This window comes from Prionailurus bengalensis, chromosome C2 (assembly GCF_016509475.1).
Source record: "Prionailurus bengalensis isolate Pbe53 chromosome C2, Fcat_Pben_1.1_paternal_pri, whole genome shotgun sequence".
Classification (NCBI taxonomy): Eukaryota; Metazoa; Chordata; class Mammalia; order Carnivora; family Felidae; genus Prionailurus; species Prionailurus bengalensis.
Window position 1 is genome coordinate 125,805,554 of NC_057350.1, and position 26,592 is coordinate 125,832,145.

The 26,592-nt window shown below is 50.1% G+C and overlaps 1 protein-coding gene across 3 annotated transcripts in view; it reads right to left on the minus strand.

Moving 5' to 3' along the window:
• The window catches only part of MRAS (muscle RAS oncogene homolog), a 55,401-nt gene extending 39,012 nt beyond the window's left edge, over positions 1-16,389 (minus strand). Inside the window, exons 1-2 of one of the 3 annotated variants that reach the window (XM_043595308.1) lie at positions 16,243-16,383; positions 14,226-14,393 (exon numbers count right to left, since the gene is read on the minus strand). The gene's annotated coding sequence lies outside the window, so the exon portion shown is untranslated. Of the gene's footprint in view, positions 1-14,225; positions 14,394-15,972 lie in introns of all 3 variants that reach the window. The other 2 variants (XM_043595307.1, XM_043595310.1) reach the window with 2 other exon arrangements.
• Between the last annotated feature and the right edge of the window lie 10,203 nt (positions 16,390-26,592).

Sequence of the window (26,592 nt, forward strand, 5' to 3'; positions counted from 1 at the left end):
CTATGTCACTGCACCACTCACCCCTCCAGGAAGCCAGTGCATTCAGCTCACTCCAGTATTAAGACTTAACTACCCATCCAACCATGTGCATAATTTTGTGCGATAAAGGACCTTAAATACCACTGGCTTTTAGATGTTAAGTATGTGACGCAGGGGCCATTCCTCCTGTCCCCAGAGCCACGCAGGCATCATAATTGACCACTGTCCTCTTCTGGCTCAGTTGTGAACCCTTTTTGATGCAGCACCTTGGCAGCCAGAACCAGGTGACTGATCCAGAGAGGAAACTTGTTTGCCACCCCAGATCTAACCCACCACTCTTCCGATTCCCTCCAAAACATATCACGTACCGGCCATCCTGTTCTGGGTAGGGGCGCGCAGGACCTTTAGGGGGAGCCTGCCCAGTTGTCTCTGGAAAATTCTATTACCCAAGTCTTGTGCTAATACATCAGCCCCTGCTTTTTTACCCCATCAAATCCAAACTCCTCTGCCGGGACCACACCCGGACTGCTGGCAGAGATGGTCAGATAGGGATCCAGAGATCCAGGCAAAGGCCAATGTTTGAAGTAAGCCAGGGGAGGGATGCAGTGCCCTTGGCCTTACTCATGACCCCCAAGTCCCATATGCTTCCTTGTATTACTGCTCATACTTGGGTCTTACCCACTAGCCCGAGAGTGACTCCTGACAAGGCCTGGAGCTGAGCCACTTATGACCCAGCAGTGTAAGTCCCAGAGTAGGTGTGTAGAAATACCTACTGTAATAATTACAAGAGTGGTCAATGCTAAAAACAACTAATGATTAATTAATTAATTAATTAATTAATTAATTAATGTAAGTGATGTGTCTGATGCTGTTGGAAGATTTTACCACGTTAGCTCATTTAATTCTCACAACAACCCTATACGGAATGACTCTGATTATCCCCATTTTATAGTTGAAGAAACTGAAGTACAACAAAGTAAAATAACTTTTCTGAGGTCATCCAGCTAGAAAGGGGCAGTGCTAGGCTCTGAAACCACACAGTATGGCTCCAGAGCCCGTGGCCAGTCCATCATCCTAGGCATTTGTTCATGGCTGGCGAAATGGTGAGTGGGTACAGGGTCAGGCCAGGCCAGAGGCAGCAGATCCAGGAGTGCTGGAAAGAGGTCAGCAGTGAGCCGGGAGAGTGATGTCTGAGTCAGAGAGGCCTCCAAGGCCACATCCCTGCTCCTGTGGGGGAGGCGGCCGAGCAGGTCAGGGCCCAAGAGGCACCCAGGGCAGAAACTAGTCACTAGGAACAGGCACGCCCCCACTCCCAACTGGGACAAAGTGTGCCAAACAGTGTCCGGCCACATGATCCTTTCCTCAGGACCAGGGAGGAGGCTGGGGGATCAGGCAGCTAACCCTGTGGGAGCACCAGGTAGCTTTGAGACCCATTTTCCAGCACCTCTGTCTGGGCCCCTCTCCACTGTGCTGGTCACTGCCCTGGGCCCAGCCTGTCTCCTCGTGCTCCTGGACACCAGCTGGTCCCTACCCAGCTTGGGGCCGGCCCCTCCCCTGGAGCCCCTCATCACAGAGCCTGAGCCACTGACTCAGGCAGCCTGCAACTTTAAGCAAGTTACTTATCTTCTGCACCTTGGTTTCCTCTTCTGTAGACGTGGGCACAGTGGCTACACTGATTTGCCTGGCTGTGTCTGGCCCACCGCAAGCGCTCAGTAAACATCAAGTTGTTACCATCAGCAACATTCTTCAAAACCCATCTCAAGCCCTTCCTCCTGCAGGAAGCCCTCCTGCCTCCCTCCAGAGTCCTGCCCGAGCTCATGCCCTGCGAACTGGCTGGTTCCAAAGCTGACAACTCAACAGAACTCAGCCCTCACCACTCCTTCTGGGGTGTGCTCTCATGCTGGCTGTGTATGGGCCTCAGCTCCCCCATTCTGCCCTTGTCTGCCCACAACTCTTTCTGCCATCCCTAGGGAGGCTGACCAACAAGAAAAGCCAGGAGAGACTGGGTAGCCCGCAGGGCAGAAACTCTGAATATTCCAGAAGGTCTGAGGAGAGAGAAGCAGATGGGGAAGGGATACAGGGTCAGGTGGGAAGAGGAAGGTCATGCAGGCCGGCCGGCACAATGAGGCAGGACCATGCAGGGTGGCATTCAGTCTCCCCATTTTACCAGTGGGGACACAGAGTCAGGAATGTTAGGGCATTTGTCCAGGAGAACAGCATGGTAACGGGGAAAGCTGGGACCTGGCACTAAAAACTCAAGCTCTGCCCCACTCAGCACCCAGCTAGACCAGGGCACCTGGTAGGTCTGAGGCTCTGGGAACAGAGGGGTTAGCGAGGGCCCCAGTGTCTTAAGGTCCACATAGAACTTCAAAACAACATGCCCCCCCCCCCCCCCCCGGCATCTCTGGCTCACGGCATATTGACACCGGGCCTCTCAACCTCCAAGCTCCCACCCCGGCACCCTCCACCATGTCCCCATATCTTACCACCACAGGGAGGGTGGCAGTGAACTCCAGGGGTGCGGGCAGGGCTGCCACCTGGGTCACAGCTTTCTTCAGGGCAGCTAGGGCAGAGAGGAGGAAGTGGCTTTACGATTGAATTCTTACTCTCAGCCCCAGGGGCCTATTAATATGTACCTAGTGCTGGGGTTGGGGCTGGGGCAGTCTCTCCTCAGCCGAGGAGAACTTCGCAGCCTCACACGGGAGCTGCATGCCCACTGGGAAAGTCATTCTGGCAGTCACCCCACCAGCGAGGGGTGGCTTCTGCGCACTCTGGGAGTCCCCAAAGTGAGGACCCTCAGACCCCGGCGGCCGCCACCATCCTATTCTCTCCTCATTCTGCCACAGCAGCCTCCTCACAGCTCCTCAGGGGGCTGCTCAGGCTCAACCCTTCTCCGAATGGACTCAGCCAGGGGTGCCTGGGTGGCTCAGTGGGTTAAGCATCCAACTTCATTCAGGTCACGATCTCACACTCCGTGAGTTTGAGCCCCACGTTGGGCTTTGTGCTGACAGCTCAGAGCCTGGAGCCTGCTTCAGATTCTGTATCTCCCTCTCTCTGCCCCTTCCCTGCTCACATTCTATCTCTCTCTCTCTCTCTCTCTCAAAAATAACCATTAAAATTTTTTTTTAATTTTTAAACATTAAATTTTTTAAAAAGCCAACAACCACCCCCCCTCGAGACCCCTTGTCTCTCCTTCCTGCCCTCTTCCTCCCCTAGCAGCTCAAACACCTCTCCTCCCTCAGATCCAAGGCCAAGGCCTAGCAAGTCTGCCACTCATGGCAGGTGCACCTCAGGGGCTCAGCTCTGCCCCCCTTATACTCCCACCCCTCCAGCACTATCGGTCCTCAAACAGCCCTGGAGCATACTGCTCCTCCCCGAAAAACCGCCCACGGGTGTCGGAAGCTCTCCCACTGACCAGAGCATTCCAGGCCCTCCTTGAACAGCCCCCAGCACCACTGGCCTCCTCATGCAGCCTCTCTGATGATTCCTAGTGTGGCATCCTTGAGGACAGGGACTCCGGCCCCTGGCAGAGCACCTCGGAGTCTGCCAATGAAAGTTCTCTGCCTGCCCTGTCTTTTCACCTTCCCTCCACCTGTGAAAACATTCCCTCTCTACGGAGAAGCCCCCCTGTTTTCCCCAGCATCCTGAAGTGATCCCTTCCTCCCCAGCCATCTCCTGCCTTCCAGGTCTCCATCCATGCAGCCACCGCGCTTGTGTCTGGGGAGTGCTGGCCAGGTGGCAGGTGGCAGGGTGCTCTGCAGCCATTATGCCATTTGACTCCTCACAGCCAAGAAGGTGCCGTTTAGCACCTGTTAGTGATCAACCCTGAGGTCACAGAGGTTCTGTGGCTTGTCTGTGAGTCTGACCACAAAGCTCCCAGCTCGGCCACAGGGCCGTTCTACCTCTTCTGGGGAACAAGCCCCCCCTCCTTCTCCCTTCAAATCTGGGAGCTGGGGAGCTGTTTCCCTGTCAGATTCCCCCACTAGGGTAGGGTTGGGGTCTGAGGGCCGGACCTCATCTTCGTTACCTCTCTAGAGCCTGGGCACAGCTTTCTGCACAGAGACACTGCAGGGGTCTGCTGTCGGCATTTCCACAATGCAGGGTTGACACTGGGAGAAGCCGGAATTCTGGCTCGGGTAGAGGGTAGGGCAGAGGTGGTGTGGGCGCTATACCCGATGGGCCAGCTGGGTCCCAGAGTAGTGAATGGTGGCTCTCATAAGGGACATATCACGTGAGGAGTTCCACTGGACACACATGGGCACCGGCCCATCAGGAGAAGTAGGTGACAGTGAGGGAGTCCTTACTTGCCACTCACACTTCCAAAACACCGAGCCCCCTGCAGCTCCCAGGTCCCAGCTCCCTGACCACTCCACCTGCTGGTCTGGGGATGCCACACCCTGGCCCTGGAGCCTGCTGGTGACAGCAAGGCAAATCTCCTGGTACTGTCCTTCCCCTGAGTAGTGTGTGTGTGTGTGTGTGTGTGTGTGTGTGTGTGTGTGTAGAGCACAGCTTCACAGACTCCTTCAGAACTGTGTCAGCCCAGAGCTGCCTGTCCCATGGAACCGTGGCCTTACACTAGCACACTAGGAAGTAAGTGGCCCAGCAGAAAGGCAAGGGTGGTGCCAGACAGCACAGGGAAGGCCTCGAGGCCAGGGACAGTCATTGCTCTGTGTCAGCAGCCCCCCTGCCAGGAGATGGACACTTTTGCCAGGTCTGACTATGGCTGAACTTCAGCCCTCCAATCCTGGCTGACCCACTATCTGAACTGCTTTCCCTTGCAGTAGCAGAAAGAGGCATGTGGGAGACAACTGAACATCCCAGCCTCATGTGTTCGCAGAGGCCAGGTCGATAAATGAGAGAGGCAGGTGAGTGCAGGCAGCAGGGAGCAGTGGAGCCTGCAGCAAATAGGAGACTGCTGTTATCCTCCATCGACTGCTTCAACATGAACCTATCTGTAAAGGGGTTGCCAGATAGCCTAAATTGTTTAAGAGTAGCCAGGAATCTGAATTTTACATGAGACTGAGTTTTTGACGTTAGCTACCCGTTAAAAAGTTTTATACATTGTATAAGGTAAACGAATCACCCTTGGGTGGCTCCGGCCCACAGGGGCACCTGCCCCCAGCCCTGGCCACCTCAAGCATGCCTCAGCATGCCCACATTGAGTGGGAGCCGACAACTCTTTGCACTGCCCTGGCCTGGCTTCGGCCACAAAGAGGCATGATAAAAAAAGACGTGGAAATGACACTGAGGAGTAACAGCAGCAGGTGTTACTCAGCCTAGAGACTTTGCAGGGGCACAGTCATTAGGGGGAGGGCACACAGCCCACCCAAGGAGTGTTCAGAACCCAGGGAGGTAAAGGGCAGAAAGACATATTCAGAAACGACCGTTGCTTTGATTTGTTTCTATCATTTATATTCACGATGTCAAGCACCATTCATGAAAAATGTTAAAATTTTTATGTTGAAGCTAAAATGAGAAAGAAACATGGTCCAGGCTCTTGCCTGAGGTGGGAAGAAGCAATCCAATCTCCATTTTAAAAGAGTAACCAGACTGTAGAGATCTGGGCTGGAGCAAAATAAAAGGGAAACTTCCTGAAAACGAGGTGGGCATGACAATGAGCAGCTGGGGAGGTTGTGGGGGTTTCCTTGCAAAGGCCTATGAAACGAGGAAGGAATAGGACCCAGTAGCCTGACTCTGGAGGGGTGCACCAGGGCTGGAAGTGGGGTGGTAACTTTTCAGGGACCCTCTCAAAGTCCCGATTTTAAGCCCACCCCGCTGGAAAGGCAGGAGGCAACTTTTCACATCTCACTCTCCAAGTGCAAAACATTGGTACATTTCTCCCACCTATTTCTCCCTCCCATTCCTCACCAGCCTAGCCAGGCCAGACAGCTGTGCCTGGGTGGGGGAGGGGGCAGTGGGCACTGCTGGCAGACCAGCTCCATTCCCAAGGGGTGCGACCCACCCAGGAGCCACCACCGGCCTCCCACCTGTTTTTTCCACATACAGCACTTTTATCAAAAGTCCTGCATCAAAGCATTTGCCCTTCTGCTAGGTATGTGGCCCTAGGCCACTGCTCAATCTGTTTGTGCCTCAGTTTCCTCACTTGACAGAGAGATGCCAGCCCCTGAGATGGACTGAGGTATTACTACTCCTGCTGCTTGGCCATCCCAGGATTTAACAAGGAAGCACATTTTATTTCTGATGATGGAGGAATGACCAGCATCCACAACCCATGCTGACTTGTTTCAGAGATGCAGAGAAAGAGGGAAGCTTCAGAGCTATGCCCCGCCCTACAGCCCATCTCAGGGGACCTTCCCAGGGGCATAACGGCCGAAGACAGAGCAGAAGTTAGGAGCATGGAAATAGGTCCGACACGTCCAGTGCTGAATCCTGGATGCGTCACGTACTGGCCATGTAACCTTGGAAAACATTATAAACCCCTCTATGCAAAACTATTGTTGGTAGTAGCAGCAACCAGCTACAGGTGCAATCAGGCTGAGTCCTGTGGCCAGGATGGAGCATTATAATGCCTGTTTATTAAGTCCTGACAACATCCTCAGCACTCTACATCTACTCCCCTGAGCACGCCCTACCACACCCCAGACTAGGTGAGATATTACTGTTAGGCTCTTCCGGACACTCAGCTGTCCTTGACAGCCCTTTGCATTCCTTATTTATGTAATGTGTCAGTTCCATGAGCACAGGGCCTGTCCTCTGTTCTATTCTCCACCGTCCCTCGGGTGCCCAGCACATGCCTGATACAGAGTAGGTGCTCACTAAATATCTGTTGATTTACATCAGCTCTAATCCTCACGGCGATTCTGCAAGATGCTGTAACAGGAAGGAAAAAAATTCACACTTGGGTTCACTCCGGTCATTGGGAAAGAAGCCCTAATTTAAGAATTTGAGGTGTCTCATACTGAAGGTGCTAGCTTACACCTAGCTAATGGTGTAAGGCTAGGGTGCAGAACTCTGGCTTAGACAGGCTCTTTGGTGGCTCTTTTCTGAGGCCAAAGTGTAGGCTTGCAGCCTAGTCCAGGACAGATGTCATTACTGCTTTGCAACCAAAAGTAATGGAAATTTGGAGTTCTCAGAAGTTCTGGGGAAAGTGTCCAGGAAAATCGGTCCCTGGAAAATGGCAGTAAACTAGGCTTGAGGAAACAGGCAGGCAGGGAGAAATCCTTTAAGGGTGAGCAGGCAAGAGGAGGATGTCTACTACTCAGTTTTAACTCCTGCCCTGTTCTGAACAATGGGTAACCCCCTTTCTTCCGAGCCCTTGGCGAAAGCCTGTTACACACACTGGCTGTGGCTTAGTGGGGCTTAGGGAATGAGGAAGCCAAGCTGATTGTATACATGCATGGAGCAAAGTGGGGCAGATGACCAGGGAGGCCAGATGGCCAGCGGACATGGTCCCCACTCTGAAATCCTCAGAAATACTGCAGATAGGGAGAGTTTTCATCAACACCTGGGTAATTTTTAAAGAAAAATAAATGATACACTCAGAGAATTTCTACAAGGAGAAAATCGTTTGGGGAGAATGAAGAAATACTGGGGAGAGCACCTCCCCATTTCCACATATGTGGGATGAAGGCCTGATCCAGCATAGCTAGATCAGGAAGAACGGGATGGGGTGGCTGGGACATCTTCACTGTTACCTGTTAGAGACCAGGCAAGGGAGGCTCACACTGATTGGGGGGGGGGGGGGACCACCCTAGGTCACATGACGATAGGTAGTGGGGCAGAAATTGGAGCCAGGGCCCTCTGGCCCTGCAGTCCCTGTCCCTTCCTGCTCTCCTGTGGGTCTTCTGAGGTGGGAAAGGAGACTGAGACTATCTGTGGCCCCTCTGGCTGCCAATTCTGCAGCCCTGCTGGTGGTCCCAGACCCTTGCCAGAGACCCTGCCTGGGGCCCTCTCCTTCCACACAAAGAGGCTCTCCCAGCCCTCCACCCTGTCTTTCCTATTCACTCACACCAACCCTAAATAGAAAAAAGTCCCTGTTAAATGCTTTATTAGAATGGTTATTTTGTTGGACTGCCAAGTGACCTACTCCTGCTCCCCCTTTCCATCCCTCCAGCCATCCCCAGTTTGAGTCCAGAAGTAAAACAAAGGCTTTGTTTCTTTATTTTGATTTCCTCTGTAAAATCTCAAACATGCAGGAAACACCCACCCAGTCCCAGATAAGTGGACTCAGGCCGCTGTCCACTGCGGGCGGGCGGGGTCGGGGGTCAGTGAATGGGGGTGGACGGGAAGGTTCTGATGCCAGCTGACCTTAGCTCCCTGGGAGGCCAGAGGGCACCTGGGGCCTGGCTTCCTGGAGAAGGGCTGGGTGTGAGGAGCACCAGGCCTTCCCAGCTCCTCTGCCCAAAGAACCTCAACCTGAGGAATGTGGGTGTGGAGGGATGGCTGAGAAGACAGATCTCATACAGTTATTTTTTCATATATGCCCCCAAGGCTTTGGGACAGTGGCTCCACCCTTTTCCATCATCTCTAGTTACAATAAAGCCAGCATTGAAAGAAGAACACGATAGAGGCTATTTTGGGCAGCTGAGCCGACTTGTGAGAGAATGGTCCTTGCCAAGAAAGATGGGCTCGCCTCTATCTCCTCCGTGGGCCCTACATTTCCAGGAGAATTCAGATAGAAAGGGGTGAATGTGTGGGTTATCTAAGAAGGGGAATTTTCAAGAAGGTATGATGCAATTTTGTAAAGGATAAAAAAAGAAACCTAAATGGAATTAAAATTAATTTTGCTTTTGAAATGAATACATAATGCTTTGGGGAGGCAAGAACTTTTCCCTTGACCCCCTGAGAATGATTAGTTCCAATGGGGTGGGTGGGCCTCCCCCAACTCCACCCACCAACCCTCTGGCAACCTCCACGCGGCTCCACATGCCCACAGACATTTTCACTGTTTGGGGACTTGGGTACAGTGTGGGTATTTGGTATAGCAGGGCCAGCCTATACCAAATATATATAGCAGATACTTAAGAAACCAGAACTTTTCTTTTGAAAGTGGGTTGCATTTCAAATAAAAAGGTTTGTTTTTTTTTTCAGGAGTGGGGGTTTGGGGGAGAGGTGATAGGACTTCAGGGAAGGTACTCTATTCTGTTTCATTGACCTATCTACTCCTGTTCCAGGGCCATACCACTTTACCCTAGTTTTGTAGTATTTTAGTATCTGGTAGACCAGCCCCTTCTCCTTTCTCATTAAGGGTCTGTGAGAAAGGGAGTAAAATGCTCAGATTTGATTTTGATATTTCATTTTGCATTTTAAGATGGGTTTATAGGAGGGGCGCCTGGGTGGCTCAGTCGGTTGAGCGTCCGACTTTGGCTCAGGTCATGATCTCACAGCTCGTGAGTTCGAGCCCCGTGTCAGGCTCTGTGCTGACAGCTCAGAGCCTGGAGCCTCCTTTGGATTCTGTCTCCCTCTCTCTCTGCCCCTAACCCACTCGTATTCTGTCTCTCTCAAAGATAAATAAACATTAAAAAAAAATTTAAGATGGATTTACAGGGGGCAAAATTAGAACAGAGAAACAGAATGATATTGCAGTAATTTAAGTGAGTGATGTGAAGGCAGGAGCCAGAGTAGAGATGTTCAGAAATAAGCGAAAGAATTAGACATAATCCAAGTCATCAGATTAAAAAAAAAAAAGAGAGAGGCATGGGCCTATGAACATAACATGTATGTGTACTTCTGTATAACCAAATAGGAACTGGTTTTAGACCATGTTTAACTGCCTTCACTGGTGCAGTCCCCGGCTGCTTTCATCAGAAGACAAACCCCAAGGAGCAGGTCCCTCTGAGGTCCTGGAGCTCCCAGCTGGCTCCTGTGGCATCTCCCTCAAAGTGAGGGAAAGCAATGCAGGCAGCGTTGTTCTTTACTGGCCACTCAGGGACAGAGAACATTTCAATCCATTCTTACCACTTAATAAAGAGGATTTGGGGGCCACCTCAGGTCCCCATGTTCTCTCATGAAACTAGTTCAAATCTTCATCTCCCAACATGACTCCCTGCAAATGGGATCCGCCTGGGTGTGGAAGGTTTTTCTGGAATTTTTTGAATCTCTTCTGCAAAGCTTTCCAAAGTGTGACTCTGCTAACTGTTGTCACCCAAAGCTCAAGCTTCGAAGGGTGATGCAGGTTCAGGATCCAGCATGGGAGTCACGCAGGGGTGGATGGCAGAAACAGCTCGGTGAGGGGCTGTCTGGTCATCATCACATCAGGGAGAGCCACCCTTCCCTATTCACTCAGCCAGCAGAGCAGGGCCAGGCCCAGGCACCGGCGCCCTCCTTCTGTGGCAGCTGCAGGGGCGAAGCCAGGGATTGGAAAGGTACCACGCTGCACTTTAAAGTAATTCTACACTTGAGAATAGAAAATGAATTTTGCTAGGGTTTATGTAAGATGAGCTGCTTAGCAAATCACTGCCATCTAATTATAAAAAGAAAATTATGTTTCTTCTCTCTCTATTCCAAATACATATGTCTACCATTTAAATGGCATTTGCTTTGGGCAGGCGGGACCAAACTCTGCTCTGCAGCCTGGCCTGAACCCACAGTGGTCAAGGTAAGTGCTTCTGAGAGTAGGTCAACTTTTTTGCAAGGGATAAATCCAGGAGCACCCACGCGCCCTGCTCCCTGGTGGTTTCTCCCCAGCTATCAGCCACCTGGATGGAGGCCCAGGGGGCACCTGCTGAATTAGACGGGGACAGGAAGCTGAAAGAGCCAGTATGCAGAAACTCAGGAGCCGGGCTCCAAAGTCTGCTTCAGGCTGAGGACAGGCCCAAACCAGCCAGGCTTAGTGACCAGGGAAACGGCTGCAGTCCTGCCTTCCCATGCAAAGGATGGAGTCAGTGCACAGTAAATGGTTGCATGTCTTCATGTTGGGTACCGGCACGTGGTGTTTGTCGTGTGATCCTTTACGTTTTCATTTTTTTATTTTTCAAAATTAAAAAATAAACCAAGTGCACAGATGACTTAGGGGTTCACAGCTGACAATAAGACTAATGGGAGTCAGGGAAAACCACAGCCGCCCAGGCTCTCTCTGCCTCCCTGCACCAACCAGCTGCTTCTGTGCCTCTGTGGCTCCAGCTGCCTCATAACATCCTCATGCATAGGCTGCTCTGCCCCCTCTCCTCACGCATGGGGCCTTTGCTCCACCGCAGCACTGACCATGTATGGTCAGACCCCCGAGGGACATGCCCCATGAGCACCAGGAAACAAAAGACGTGTCATTTTTGGTCTATCTAGTTCTGGGAGCAGCACAGGGCAATTAACAGAAGGACCATGTGCTTGGGGACCAGATGGACCTTGGTCAGATCCCTCGACTCTGCTTTCCTCAGGCCTTGACTGGAGGTGGCCTATTCAACCACCCTGAGTCTCAGTTTCCACATATGTAAAAGGCCAACGGCAATTGCTGTGAGGCCTAGACGTGGCTAGTATAAGAGTGTCTAGCCCAGGGCCAGCCCACAAGTCTTTGCTGAAGGGAGGGAAGGAGGAAGGAGGAAAGGAAGGGGGAGGGGAGGGAATGAAGAGAGACTGATGGTCTTTAAACCATACCAGTCGAGGAGCAGTTGAAGAAAGTGGAGCTGGTGTTGGAGAAAAGGCAGGATTGTCAGAGATTCATGTGGTACAGAGCCAGTGGGGGCAGGTTAAGGGGAGAAAGGAAAGAACTTTGCAAGGACAAGAGATTCCCAAGTGGAAAAGTGGATGGATTTGGGGGCAGCAAGCTCCCTATCTCTAGAGGGGTCCAGCTGAAGCCAAAGACCCACCACACCCTTCACAGGCTGTAAGGAAGGGACTTCCCTGTTGAACATTTCCCAGCCTTTATTCAAGGGGGCACTTTCCCATTTGGGCCATATTTATTTACTAGTGAATTATTACTGGCTTAATCTTTACCTAAAAATCACCATACTTCTTTTTTTTTTTAATTTTTTTTTTTTTTTTTTTTTGTAATCTCTATACCCAACATGGGGCTTGACCTCAAGACCCTGAGATCAAGAGTCGCACATTCTTCTGACTGAGCCAGCCAGGCACCACCCCCCCCCCATACTTTTTAACTTAAAATCTCTCTCTAGCTTTAATTTGAACAAAATATCCATTTAAAAAATGGGTATGATGTGATGTTTGGGTTTTTTTTAAGTTTTTATTTATTTATTTTGAAACAGAGAGACAGAGAGCAAGTGAGCTGGAGAGGGGCAGAGAGAGGGAGAGACAGAATCCTAAGCAGGCTTTGCACTATCAGTGCAGAGCCCGATGCAGGGCTTGATCTCACAAACTGTGACATTGTGACCAAAATCAAGAGTCAGATGCTTAATCCACTGAGCCACCCATGCACCACATGCCTGGGTTTTATAATACATATAAACAAGTGTATTAAAATGAAATGATGCTGTATGTGTCCCACCTAAAGTTCTCTCCCTGACCACTCTGAGAAATGTGCTGTACGGGATCTGAATCTAGACTAACCATGCTCCAGGGGCCCCTGCTGTGCCTATGATTCTGTTATCTGCGGTTACAACCCTGAGGGCAGGCAGCAAAGTCACAGATGGGGCCTGGGTCCTTGCAGCACAGGATGCTCTTAATCCTTATGGCCCTTTCTGGTCTCCCAAGCATGTTCTCATGTGTGTATTTCATCTAATCCCATGACAACCCTGAGGGCAGGCAGCAAAGTCACAGATGGGGCCTGGGTCCTTGCAGCATGAGATGTGCCCACGGCCCTCTAGACAGAGAGGACAAGAGCCAGGGCACAGAGTCCCCAGCTCTCCATCCCCTCCTCATTCTATCAGCACATTAGGGCACGGCCAGATCCATCCCTGGTGCTCTCCCAAATCTCGCCCGTTAGCTTCACAACCCAGATGTCAATCATCTGTGATGTGTTTTATCCATCTAGGTGGCCAGATGCCAAGCTCTGGAGATGAAAATATGCCCCTCTGAGACAGAGAACGTCACTTCAGCAACCAGCAATGACCCACACTGTCATTTGGCCACGTGGCCCTCAGTAGTCCCCACCTGATAAAGCTACCAAAAACACCTAAAGGTCAATGAGTGGGACATTAAAGAGTTAAACACACATTGCTACTTCATGAACCCTGCAAGAGGGATGGCTGCATGGAGGTGTCTTGGATCATGCCAACCTGCTAAAAGGCCCTAGGGGCACAGTGGTGGGGGCAGGGGGTGCAGTCTCTGGGAGCAGGCAAAACCAACCTCATCATATGCAGCAGGAACACCACCTAGAAGACTGGAGATGAGCACCAAGGAATGCATGTCAGGCGCCAAGGGGTGCAACACACTGTCACCTCAACCTCAACATCAGCTCTGTTGCCTGAAGCATGCACTAAAAACTTGCCCGCTCATTTTCACTCTTGACCCCGGACTCTACTGTCACAGCTGGATAGCCTGGCTGGGAGGGCAGAGCCGCAGTGTAGATCCTCAGTAAACAATAGTGAGACAATGTGGCTTAGACCAGGGGATCTAACCTGGAATCCAGGGCTTGTTGGAGATCCATGAATCCCCTGAATTGTATGCCCAACTCTGTACACCCAAGAAACTTTTCTCTGGGTTTCTCACTGGCATATTAAAGAGGCTGTGACCCAAAAAGGCAAAAACCATTGCTCTGGACACCAGACCCTCAGCCTTCTTGGCTGCCTTTCCCAGTCAAAAGCTTGCTGAAAGTGGCACTAACAGTCCATCTCTGTGTATAGTGACTTCACAAGAATCTGTGGAAGATCTAAGCTCTGCCTATTACTTTCCTTGAGTTTTGTTATTTGCAGCCGAAAGCAGCCCCACCGACCCCAGTACCATAAGGCCAGTGGCAACACCCAAGATTGGGAGGTTTGGCAAGGACAAAATTCCTCTCAGAACTTGAATTCTCTGCTCAGCCCCTAGACAATGGATACTTGCCAGACGCCCCAGGGCACAGGGAGTTCACCCAGCTCCTCCCTTTTTCCCCATCCCCAGACAAAGGTAGCTGTCCATCTTAGATGGCTGGATGCCTGCCCCAAGCCTGGCAGGGACAGAGCCTCTGGGACTCAGTGCACACTCTTGATGCTTGAGAATATTCCAGCTTTGCACATGCACGTGTTCCCATTCAGCTCACATAAGTATGATTTGTACAAACTATACAATGCTCACGAACAGGTATATTTTCAATCACTTGCAGGAGGAACACTCCATCGGGGCACGCGTTTCATGGGCAGAACTGATTACAGGCAGCGTAAAATATAAAACGAAGGTCACACTTCCTGAGAACTCACTTGATCCAGCAGGCTGGTCAACATGCAAATCTGACTGACATGAGGACCAGTCACCCCAGGAGCTAGTGTGGTTCATCACAGTCCAGTAGTCCTCCCTGGTTCCAGGTGATCACTCAAACTCGGGCACCAGCCCCAGAGATTTGTCACTTTGTGAGCAGCTCAGATCAACTGAAAGTGTGAAATACCTATGTTAGAGCTAATAATAGACTAAAAGTTATACCTGCCACAAAAATGTCTTCTGTAGGCGAAAGTATGAGTTGTGGAAAATGCAAAGTGCCTTTTTCCAGAGCAAAGCAGGCAAGCCTGGAAGCCTCACCAGGGTTCAGCAAGGAGCTCTGACCCTCCTCTCCAGAAAGAAATGTTGAGGCCAGGGGTGGGGGTGGGGGCAGTTTCTGCTCCAGCACCCAGCATACTCGACACCACCGGCCTTCAAAGAGGCTGGCAGACCTGGCATCCTTGAAAACCCCAGAGCATCAAAGCCTAATACCTCCCGACCTGGCAGAGAAAGTACAAAACTACACCATAAACCGCAGACAGAGAAACTCACTGGCTGCTGGGAGCGAGAACAGATTCAAGGTTGAAAAACATGGCCCCAAACATTTTCAGCCCCAGTCAGCAGGGACACGCAATTTACAGGAAATTAGGAGATTTATAAAATGTTGGCCAGCTGGAGTTTCTTCCCTGGGAAGAGAAGCAGGAGAAACTCTTAAGAACTGTCTCGGTGAAGTACTGTGCTCACTGCAAAGCCCCTGACACGTGTCAGTTATTAATACCAACAACTCACCACCCCACACTTCAACCTGTACTTGGCAACAGGCTGTACCTGGAGCCCTAAAGCTGGGGACAACCAGACCCTCAGAAGAGGGGCCTGAACAGCCACATGGTCTCTAGATAGGATGCTGGGCAAGTTACTGATAACTTTCTAGCCACAGCTCCTCATGAGCATATGGGGATTACAATAAAACCTCAGGCAGAGTCTTGTCAAACGATGAGAAAACACACCCTGGTCAAGTGCCTGGTCTGTGTGAGCCCTGCTGGCTGCTACTATTGCAGTGGGGCTTCAGGGTTTTAAGTCAGATTTCCTTATTACTCTTTTGAGGCTAGAATCCTGAGCCTTGTCACTCATTCTCTCTGGTCAGGTCCAGGACAGAGTGTGCGTCTTGGAGAGGCAAGAACCATTTAACCCACGGAGGTTAGGTACCAGCAGGGGCCCATGGGGGGAGGAAGGGGAATCCCAGAGCTCTGCCAACCCAAGAGGCGGCCCTTGTCTCTCTCTCTCCAGACTCGGCTTTCTCCACGGCCAGCATAGACCTCAGTTCCAGCCACAGAGTTGAACTGGATGTCCAGTGCCCGTGCTCTTACCAGGCATCACCTCTTCTAGGAGGCCTTCCCTGCCTTCCACACTGTCTGATCCCACAACCCCTGCGCCTCCCTAATCCCGTTATTGAGCACACTGCGCTGTCGCTCATGTTTTACCCTTACCTTCCCCGCAGAGCAGGAACAGGCGCTATGCCCCACACAGTGGGCACCCCAGCCAGGTCCGGTCAATGAATGAGCCGGGCCTCAGTTGTGACCACAGTCCCAAGCCCCGCGGCGCAGGGAAGGGTTGTTTGTGCAGCAGGCTGCTTTTTATTATCGAGATAAATTTGACAACACCCCTGGCGGATCCCTGCTTAACGCCATTTTAAAGGGGGAGAAAGAGTACCCCCCCCCCACCCCCGCCGCCCACCTCCCCGCAGGTCCTCACCCAGGCAGACCAGAAATCCTAGGGTGGTTCCGTGAAAGGGGCTCTCTGGGCGGCGGACAGGCCCTCCCCACTGGGGTCTCTATTGTGGCGGATTTCTCGCTCGCACAGCATTATGCCGGAGCCTGCGGTGGGAGCAAAAGGCCACTCCCCGCCAGTCCCAGGGCTCACGCCGCGCGTGGGGAGCGCCGCAGGGCCCGGGGGGCGGCCACACCTCCAGCCCGGAACAAAGCGCCAGGCCCCCTCCCCGCCCCGGCGGCTGCGACCACTCACCGCGCGCTCCAGCCCCGGCTCGGCTCCGGCCCTCAGGCCGCCGCCTCCATGCTCGCGCGGCCGAGGAGGCAGCGCCGCGCCCGCCCGGCCCCACTGCAGCCGGACTGGCGGCTCCCGGCCCGCCGGCCCTCCGGCCGCTCCGGCCCGTCCCCGCCCCGGCGCCTCCTTAAAGCGACCGCGCAGCCCGCGCGCGCCCCGAGCGCCTGGCGCGCCGCGCATTCCTTATATTGCAACAGCGCCTGCTAAAAATAGAGCGCCGCTGCGGGCGGGGTGGGGGGGCCGCGCCGCGACCCCGCCGCCCCCGCGCGCACCCGGGCCCCCGGGACGCGCGGCCAGCGCAGTCTCGGCCACTAGCGCCGACTCCCGCGGCAGGCTCGGCGGGGGGCAGGGGGGGCGCGCCGCCGCTTTCCCCGCGCCCCCGCGACCTTACCCGGTCAGACCCGCGGCGCCGCGGGGCTGGCGTTAAGGTGGACGCGGAATGGGAATTCGCCCGGGCCTCTTTAAGAGCCTCTGCGCCCCAACCTCTAAGTCTCCGCTCCGGCCGGGCCAACTTCTGAGCCTCCGGATGCCTCCCCAGTCCTTAGAGATCCCGGCCGCCACCTCCACAGCCTTCGCTTCGAATCCCCGGACGTGTCTCTTCCTAGATCCTCACCCGGCGCCTCTTCCCCCAGGCCCTCATGGTGCACCATTCCTGGGCCCAAAGTTCGTTGGGATGGATGCGACGGGCTCAGGACTCGCGCTCCATTTTATTGTTTCAGTTCGGCTAAGTCCTCGCCATCAACGACATTTTTTCCTTATTTTAAAAAATGGAAATATAATTTACATACCCTGAAACATCGCCTTTGAAAGTGTACAATGACGTGGTTTTTAGTAGATTCGCAAAGTTGTGAAACCGTCACCATTATTTAATTCCAGAACATTTTCATCCTCCCCCCCCCCCAAAAATACCCCTCACCCATTGGCAGACATTCCCCATTCCCCATCCCCCCCAGTCTCTAGAAACCACTAATCTACTTTCTGTCCCTATGGATTTGCCTATTCAGGACATTTCATAGAAATGGAATCATAGCACATGTGGTCTTTTGTGACGGCTGCTTTCACTCAGCACTATGTTGTCAAGGTTCATCCATGACGCGGCACGCAGCAGCTCATTCTTCTTCTGGACAGAAAATATTCCATTGTACGTAGACACCGCGTTTTGTTTATCCATTTCCAGTGACGGACAGTAAGGTTGGTTGTTCTTTTTGGCTATTGTGAATGAAGCTCCTGTGAGCGTTCGTGTACAAGTCCTTGTATGAACGTATGTTGTCCATTCTCTTGGGGGATAAACCTGGGGGTAGAACTGAGTAGAACTGAAGTAGGGGTAGAATTGTGGGTCATATGCTTAGCTATGTCGAACTTTGTGAGGGCCCCCCAAACTGTTCTGCAGACCAGCTACACCACATTCCGAGCAAGGATGACGAGAGGACCGATGTCCCTACATCCTCACCAACACTTATTATTGTCTTTTTGATTATAGCCATCCTAGGGGGAGTGAGGTGGTACCTCAATGTCATTTTGATGATTGGTATCAATTTTGAAGACCTTTTTTTTTTTTTTTTTTTTTTTTTGTGGGTGGACCTTGATGATGACCTGGAACCACTTGACACAACCAGGGAACCCATCTGCTTGTCATTTTGAGAGCTTCACTGTCTACCCCAAGCCTAAGAGGAGCTTCCTGCAGAGTCCTTCATGCCATACTGGGGCTTCCAATCCGATGCGGGTTTTGACTGGCACCCCAGGTACCGTGCAGCCATTTGGTGAGAGCTGTTGTGTCCCCTGCTTCCACCTGTTGCTCTGAATGAAGTCCCTGTGGACCCCAGGAGTCCCCATGGGGGGCATGTGGATTATGAGCCGTCATGTATCTCACCTTGGTAGGGAGTAAAAGAACTGGCTGAGGAGGGGGTTGAGGGAGAGATGCTCATCTTGACTGGCTGGGTTTTACCCTGAACCTGCTTCTTCCTCTCCCTTCCATTTACCACAGGCCTCAGGGGCGACTGGCCGAGACCTGCGTGTCCTGGTTGTCTGCCAGCCCCTCCTGGGCCCCCTCTGTCAAGAGACGTCCTCTCCCGGGCCCTGATTGGCACAGCACTCTGGCAGAAATGCCCTCAGCTTGAGCTGAGACAACACCTGCATACGACCGAAGATTTGTCTTTATACCACTTTCACATACAAATCTTTAAAAATCTGCCTTCTCAGAAATGGAACCTAAACAGCTAGCAATCACACACAGGTACCTGGAATTCTCTAATGCAGGTTGTGACTGGGGGCTCACAACAGGGCACTTGTCCCATTTGGGCCGTCTCCTCTGCTCTTTGAACCCTAAAATAAAGTATGGTTCAGTCAATGGGAAACAGGGGCTTTGGAGAACAGGGTCGCTGAGGCCCGAGTGAGATAGTCGATTCATTCAGTAAACGCCGCCAGAGGACCTACTGTGCCAAGTGCTGTGGCAGAGACCCACCTCCGGGCAAACTCAGAGTGCCATCGAAGGGTAAGTGGTGTGGAAGAGAGAGGTACCAGTGCCTGTGGGAGCCCAGAGGAAGGACACCTAACCCAATGTGGGGAAAGCATGGGTGCCCAGAGAAGGCTTTCTGTGAGAGGTGATGACTGAGCCAGGGCTCAAGGGACAAATAACACTCAGCTAGGCTGAAAAGGGAGAGAGAAACTTTTATATGCCGAGATATCACTGAGATGAACTCTCCAAAACCTCCAGCAGATCCGCGTGGCTGACCAGGTATGTTTGCAGCATGGTAGAAGGCCAGACTTCTGGCCAAAAACCCAGGCTGGACTCAGGCCCAAATTTCAGGCCCTGATGTCCAAGGCCAGCCACAGGGCCAGAAGCCAGCTCCTGCAATAGGGCGAAGACGAGAACCACCGGGCTGACCCAGAGTAGAACTTTCCTGCTCAGAGATACAAGCAAATGTACCACATCCTCTGCAGTGTCCTGTGCTGTCCTCTCTGCCCCAAGGCTTGCTGCATGCCATGCCTCAGAGCAGACCCAGGCTGGTGCCTGGAGGTGCAGTGGGCAAACCTAGGAGGCCTGGGGACTTTGAGGGCCAGGAGCCAGCCACTTCATTGTGGTGCAACCTTCCTCCAGAACCGCCTGCCCCAGTGTGGCCCCTGGGGATAAAAGCAGCTCTGGGCCCCCAAGCACTTTGGGCCCCAGACATGGGCACAATGATGAGTCTGTACACCTCCCAACAACCTGTGCGGAAGGTCTTAACCTGCCCTGTTTGGGACATAAGGAGGCACAAACCCAATCCCATCCAGCCAGTAGACTGAGAGTCAAGGTCTTCTGACCACAGAGCCTGTACTCTTTCCCTTATCTCTAGTGGCCTCAACGGGCAGTCCACTGTGTGTGTGTCTGGTGTTGGGAAAGCAGGGAAAAGGTGGAGAAGATACTAGTCTCCTCAGGCCTGTGGCTACAGTTAGATCTTTTGTTGACCGTGAAGCACCAACCATGGGTTAGCAGAAGAGCCTCACGCCACCCCCCCCACCCCCACCCATTCATCCCCTCAGCTGACCTTTCCTCTGGGCCAAGTACAGGCTTGTATTCACTGGGCCACCCATGATATGGCACCAAGAACTATATGCTCCTCTCTCAGGGTTTTCATGGCTTGTACCAATCCAAATTCGGTTGTGTCTCATCTTCAGCTTTCCCTGCTGCCCCCTTGGTACACCCCCTCCTGCCCCAGTCCCACTAGAAGCTAGGCCTCAATCCTAGAAGGTAGGATTTTCTTCTCTGATGCTTATGGTTCCTGATGCTTGTGCTTTATCCCTCACACGGACTCCCGGCTCCCTGGGGCCAGAAGAGCAGCTTTCAGTCAATCCATGACCGAGTCATGGCCAAACTTCTCCAAAAACTTGTCTATACTCAACTCATATGTTTGTTTCTCATCATTTGTTTTTCTCTCCGTTGGCCCTTCCTCTGTTTAAACTAACGTCCAGTGGCTTTTAAATATTTTTGGCCGCAACCCATAGAAACATATAGGTTTTACACGGAAAACCAAACATGTACACATACAAGTGAAACAAAAATTTAAGGAAACAATACTGATCTTTACTATATGCGACACACTCCGATCTATTCTATTCTATTCTATTCTGTTTCATTAAAAAATGCTATCAGGGCCTGTTAAACTGATTTCATGCCCCGTTAATGGGTTGTGACCTACAGTTTGAGAAGGATTGAACCCAGATATATTGACACTCCAAGCCTCAAGTAGTGACATTACAGCATATATTTGCCAAGAAAGAAAAGTCAACTCTAAGATTTTAAAACAGGTAAAAATTTGAAAATAAAAGAGTTTTGAGACTCAAAAGCCTAGGAGATTTCCTCTTCTGGGCAGGATGTAGTAGGTTGTGGGAGCCAGTGCTCCTACTGCAACAAGATGAGATGAGGCTCTCCAGCTGTCCCCTCACTCCTCTCCCTGGACATTTGCCAGTTTGGGACACTGCCTAATGATCAAGATTTGCCTAAAAGAAAGACCTCTAATGGAGGAAAGAGAAACCTGTAAAGCTGTAGTGGCTACATGGGACTAGAATGAAAAAGGGACATGGAGGCCTTAGAAACACAACCAATTTTCTCCACAGAGCATTTGCCGAGTTCTGGGTCTGAATGTGCATCTAAAAAGCAGAGTGAAATCTTCCACAGTCTCACAGCACTTAGAAAACAAAGGCTTCCCAAGAAGAAAGGGCCTGCCTCAAACACAAGGCCAGCTCCTATCTCATGACGTTTGCCAGATTTTGAATCTGCAGGGGGAAGGAGTCTGGATGGTCAGTTTGAGAACTTCTGAAGGGCAGAACTGAATCTCCACAGTCCTTCATGCCTGAGGGTACAGGGGACCTGCAAGGCTCTCAGTCAAAATCCACATGTGAGGAATGCGGGTAAACAGAGAGAGATTGTTTTGCAAAAGTTGAAATCCAGCCTCAAATTAGCTTAATCCTTCACTGGACTGAGACAATCATCCCTCATGGCCATCTGCTTAATGGAGGAAAGAAGGAACATTCTGTGGCAAGTTATATCATCTGGAGTCTCTATACCTCTTACACACAATGTCTGCATATAGTAAAAAATAACGAATCAAGTGAAGAGGCAGGAGACTAGAATCAATAAGCAACAGAAAAAACAGATGCTAGAAACAGACACATAGATGAACACAGCTGAGCATAGGATTGCTGAACTTGAAGACAAATTTAAAACTACACTGAAACAAAAGTCGAGGAAAAAAGACCCAGAGAAAAAGAGATATTAGCATAAAAGATAAGCAGGACATAGTCAGATGTCTAACATTCATATCACTGGAGTCCCAGAAGGAGAGGAGAGAGAGAATGAGACAGATGCAACAGTCAGAGAGATAATGGCAAAAAGTTTCCAGCCAGTGAAAGACATTAAATTCATAGATTCAGGGGGATTGGTGAATCCCAAAAGGGCAAGCACAAAGAAAAGGACATGTAGACACATCAGAGTTAAACTGCTGAAAACCAGGTAAAAAATAATTTTTTAAGCATCAGATACCTTTCTTCAGTGAGAAAAATCCTTTTATGAACATGTCCTGGAGCTGAGAAGCTGAACTTGAGCTTGGGTGAGAGCCATGCCCCACTACACCAACGCTATGGCCTCGCCTCTCAACAGGAGACATTCTGCACCTAGGAGCCTGAGACCAGCATCCTGAGCATCTTGCCTCATGAATCACTCAACCTCAGCTTGCCAAACAGTCGAAAAATGATCATCCTTTGTAGACACATGTTTTCATGTGTCTTCGTGTTTGAAACATTGTGACACCAAGTCAGAGAAACACAAATTGCCTGGATTTTGAACCTGGAAGGCAGGATTTGCTCATTTCCATTTAGCCCCATTTTCTGAAGTCCAATTACCATTACCCTTGCTGACAAACAAATTCAAAAACATTTGAATCCTTGATGGTTACAATTTTATTTCACTTTATTTTTTTAATGTTTATTTATTTTTGAGACAGCAATAGACAGAGTGCGAGGGAGACCCAGAATCCGAAGCAGGCTCCAGGCTCTGAGCTGTCAGCACAGAACCCAACGCGGGGTTCGATCTCATGAAATGGGAGATCATGACCTGTGCCAAGGTTGGATGCTTAACTGACTATACCACCCAGGGGCCCTGATGGTGAGAATTTTAAAACACTTTTTTTTTTAACGTTTTATTTGTTTTTGAGAGAGAGAGAAAGAGAGAGAGAGAGAGAGAGAGAGAGAGAGAGAGAGAGAATGTAAGTGGGGGAGGGGCAGAGAGAGAGAGGGGACAGAGGAGCCAAAGCAGGCTCTGTGCTGATGGTAGACATTCCAGTGTGGGGTTCAAACTCAGGAACTGTGAGATCACAACCTTGAGCCAAAATCAGATGCTTAACCAACTGAGCCACCCAGGAGCCCAAAAACATTATTTGCATATTAAAACAAATATGGATATTGTATGTTGTCTTTGAAAATATGCACACATCTTTAAAATAAATCTTAGCAAAGTTTAGAGAACCCAGAAGGGTGTTGAGCAGTATGCCCTCACTGGGACAGTCATTCACGAAGCTTCAGGGGACATACTGAAGGAGCAGAGTCTTTAGTATTGAGATCTGTGTGGCTGACTGAGATCCAGATCTGCCTCACAAGCTTCTTTTGTCTGCCCAAAAAGATGGGCAAGGAGTTCTGTTCTAATGAGAAGTTAGACAGGAAATAGGTCCTGCTCTCTAGTCTCCCAGGACAGCCTAAACAATCAAGGGGCAAAACTCATTACCTCTTTGGAGGTGTCAGGAAGTATGAAGGTCTGAGATTTTAACCTACTTGGAAGATAACAAGTTATCTTTCCATTGCCATATGGATATTGACAGAAAACATGAAACTCCTGGGTCAGAGGTAAAGGCTAGGTTACTCCTCGCAGTTATAGTAGTCATCAGGATATTAGCATTTTTGCACAGGATTCCGGAACCTCCATTCTCAGAGGACAATGCAAAGAGGGCCAGGTACACCTGCATGTGAAGTGGGTTGTGTTATAGAAGAACCCTGAGCTTCAGGAAACAAGCTTTTAACTGGAGAGTAAATATGCTTGCTATAGATGGAGACGTGACCTCTACCTTCCAAGGCTATAAGCAAACCTGCCCTTTGTTTTAGAAGGAGATGCTCTCTTGGGGCGCCTGGGTGGCGCAGTCGGTTAAGCGTCCGACTTCAGCCAGGTCACGATCTCGCAGTCCGCGAGTTCGAGCCCCGCGTCGGGCTCTGGGCCGATGGCTCAGAGCCTGGAGCCTGTTTCCAATTCTGTGTCTCCCTCTCTCTCTGCCCCTCCCCCGTTCATGCTCTGTCTCTCTCTGTCCCAAAAATAAATAAACGTTGAAAAAAAAAAATTAAAAAAAAAAAAAAAAAAAAAAAAAGGAGATGCTCTCTCTATCTTTCAAGGCTGTTCACTGTGTAAATGTTCCTGAAAAGAAATCTGAGAATAAGGGCAGTGAGTGCCTCTGCTTGCAAGGTGTGCAGCAACATGAAAGACAGTTGGAGGAACGCCACTGACAGGAACCTGGGATCAGATGGCTGTTCGTGGTGCACATGTCTCCTTGCTGTCTCCTCTAACCTCTGGATAAGCCTGAGTGGTAGGTAGCACAGGGCTCATTAGTCCTGCTCATGCGCAGAACCTGAGGGTCTATGGTAAGAGTCACTGGGAAGTAGCTGGGACAGCCTGCCCTACAGGGACTCACAATATAGACAGCAGTTAGATGGGACTCCCCAGTGACTGCTACAACATGAAAAATTGTAAGAGTCTGATGCAGGTTGGTGGCCTCAGAGACGGGTTGTTTCCATTTTGTGGCTCAAAGGCTTGTTTTCAAAGTCAGTCTCACAATCCACAAAAAATAATTGAACTAATAGGTGAGTTTATCAAGGTCTCAGAACACAAGGTCGACATACAAAACCCAGGGGCACCTGGGTGGCTCAGTTGGTTAAGTGTCCGACTTTTAGTTCAGGTCGTGATCTCCTGGTTGGTGAGTTCGAGCCCCACACTGGACTCCACGCTGACAAGGTGGAAGCCTGCTTGGGATTCTGTCTCTTTCCCTCTCTCTCTGCCTTTCCCCCACTTGTGCCTCTTCTCTGTCAAAAATAAATAAGTAGGGGTGCCTGGGTGGCTCAGTTGGTTAAGCCTCCAACTTCGGCTCAGGTCATGATCTCACAGCTTGTGAGTTCAAGCCCCACACCGGGCTCTGTGCTGACAGTTGAGAGCCTGGAGTCTGCTTCAGATTCTGTGACTCCCTCTCTCTCTGCCCTTCCCCAGCTTGTGCGCTCTCTCTCTCTCTCTCTCTCTCTCTCTCTCTCTCTCTCTGTCTCTCTCTCAAAAATAAATAAAAATATTAAAATAAATAAATTTAAAAAATAGATAGATAGATAGAAAACCCAGTGTATTTCTATGAACTGTTAGCACATAATTGGAAATGAAGTAAAAACATAAAAACAATTTTGCAATAATAACATTTACAAACATGACATACAGGGGTACCTAGGTGTCTTAGTTGGTCAAGTGTCTGACTCTTGGTTTCAGCTCAGGTCATGATCATGAGGCAGGTGAGTTTGAGCCCCGTATCAGGCTCTGGGCTGGCAGTGCAGAACCTGGTTGGGATTCTGTCTCTCCCTCTCTCTCTGCTCCTCCCTCACTCGCTCTCTCTGTGTCTCTCTCAAAAATAAATAAATAAACTTTAAAAAACACATGAAATACAAATGACTTCCAACAACTATAAACATTGCTGAAATGAAAAAGTAAATAAATGGAAAGGTGCCATATTCACAATTGGAAGAGTCAATATTATTAAGATGTCTATTCTCCTCCAGTTAATCTTAAGATTTAATGCAATCCTAATCAAATTTCCAACAGGATTGTTTAAAAAATACTAAGTGACATTCTAAGATTTACATGAAAATAGCCAAAGCAATTTTCTTTAAAAAATTTTTTTTAAAAACATTTATTTATTATTGAGAGACAGAGAGAGAGCATGAGCAGGGGAGGGTCAGAGAGAGGAGGAGACACAGAATCCGAAGCAGGCTCCAGGGCTTTGAGCTGTCAGCACAGAGCCCGACGCGGGGCTCGAACTCACAAACCGTGAGATCATGACCTGAGCCGAAGTCGGACGCTTAACCGACTGAGCCACCCAGGAACCCGAAGCCAAAGCACTTTGCAAACAAAAAAACAAAGTTAGAGGAAGACTCAGTCGACCTGATATTAAGACTTACTATGTAAGCAGCTCAGGATGCTACAGTAAAACACTATAAACTGGGAGGCTTATCAACAACAGACATTTCTTTTCTCAGAGTTCTGGGAGCTGGAAGTCAGAGATCACGATGCCAGCATGGACAGGCTCAGGTGAAGGCTCTCTTCCTGGTTGTAGACTGCTGACTTTTCTTTGTGTCCTCGCATGGCTACCTCTCTGGCCTCTTTTTATTCTTTTTCTTTTTACCCTTTGACCCTCTTCAACTTTTTCTCCAATCCCTCATTCCTGATCTCTGCAACCACCAGTCTGTTCTTTATATCTATGAGCTTGTTTTTTTGTTTGGTTGTTTTGTTTTGTTTTCAATTCCACATATAAGAGGGGTCACACAGTATTTGTCTTCGTCTGACTTGTTTCATTTAGCAAAATGCCCTTGAGGTCCATCAGTGTTGTCACAAATGGAAACACTTCATCCCATTCTTTTTTATAGTTGAATAATATCCCATTATATGTATACCACATCTTCTTTATCCATTCATCCATCAGTGGATACTTAGCTTGGTTTCCATATCTTGGCTACTGTAAATAATGCTGCAATGAACATGGGGGTGCAGATATTTTTTCCAAGGTAGTGTTTTTGTTTTCTTTAGATAAATACCCAGAAATGGAATTGCTGGTTCATATGGTAATTCTATGTTTAATTTTTTTAAGGAAAACTCCATAATATCTTCATGGTGGCTGTACCAATTTCATTCCCATCAACAATGCACAAGGGTCCCCTTTTGTCCACATCATCACCAGCACTTGTTATTTCTTGTCTTTTTCATAGTAGCCATTCTAACAGGTATGAGGTAATATCTCATTGTGATTTTATGTATGTATGTATGTATGTATGAATGTATGTATGTATGTATTTACTTATTGAGGAAGAAAGAGAAAGCATGAGCAGGGGAGGGGTAGAAGGAAAGGGAGAGAGAATCTTGAGCAGCCTTCATGCCCGATTCAGGGCTCGATCTCACAATCATGAGATCATTACCTGAACTGAAATCAAGAATTGGATGCTTAACTGACTGAGCCACCCAGGCACCCCTTCATTGTGATTTTGATTTGC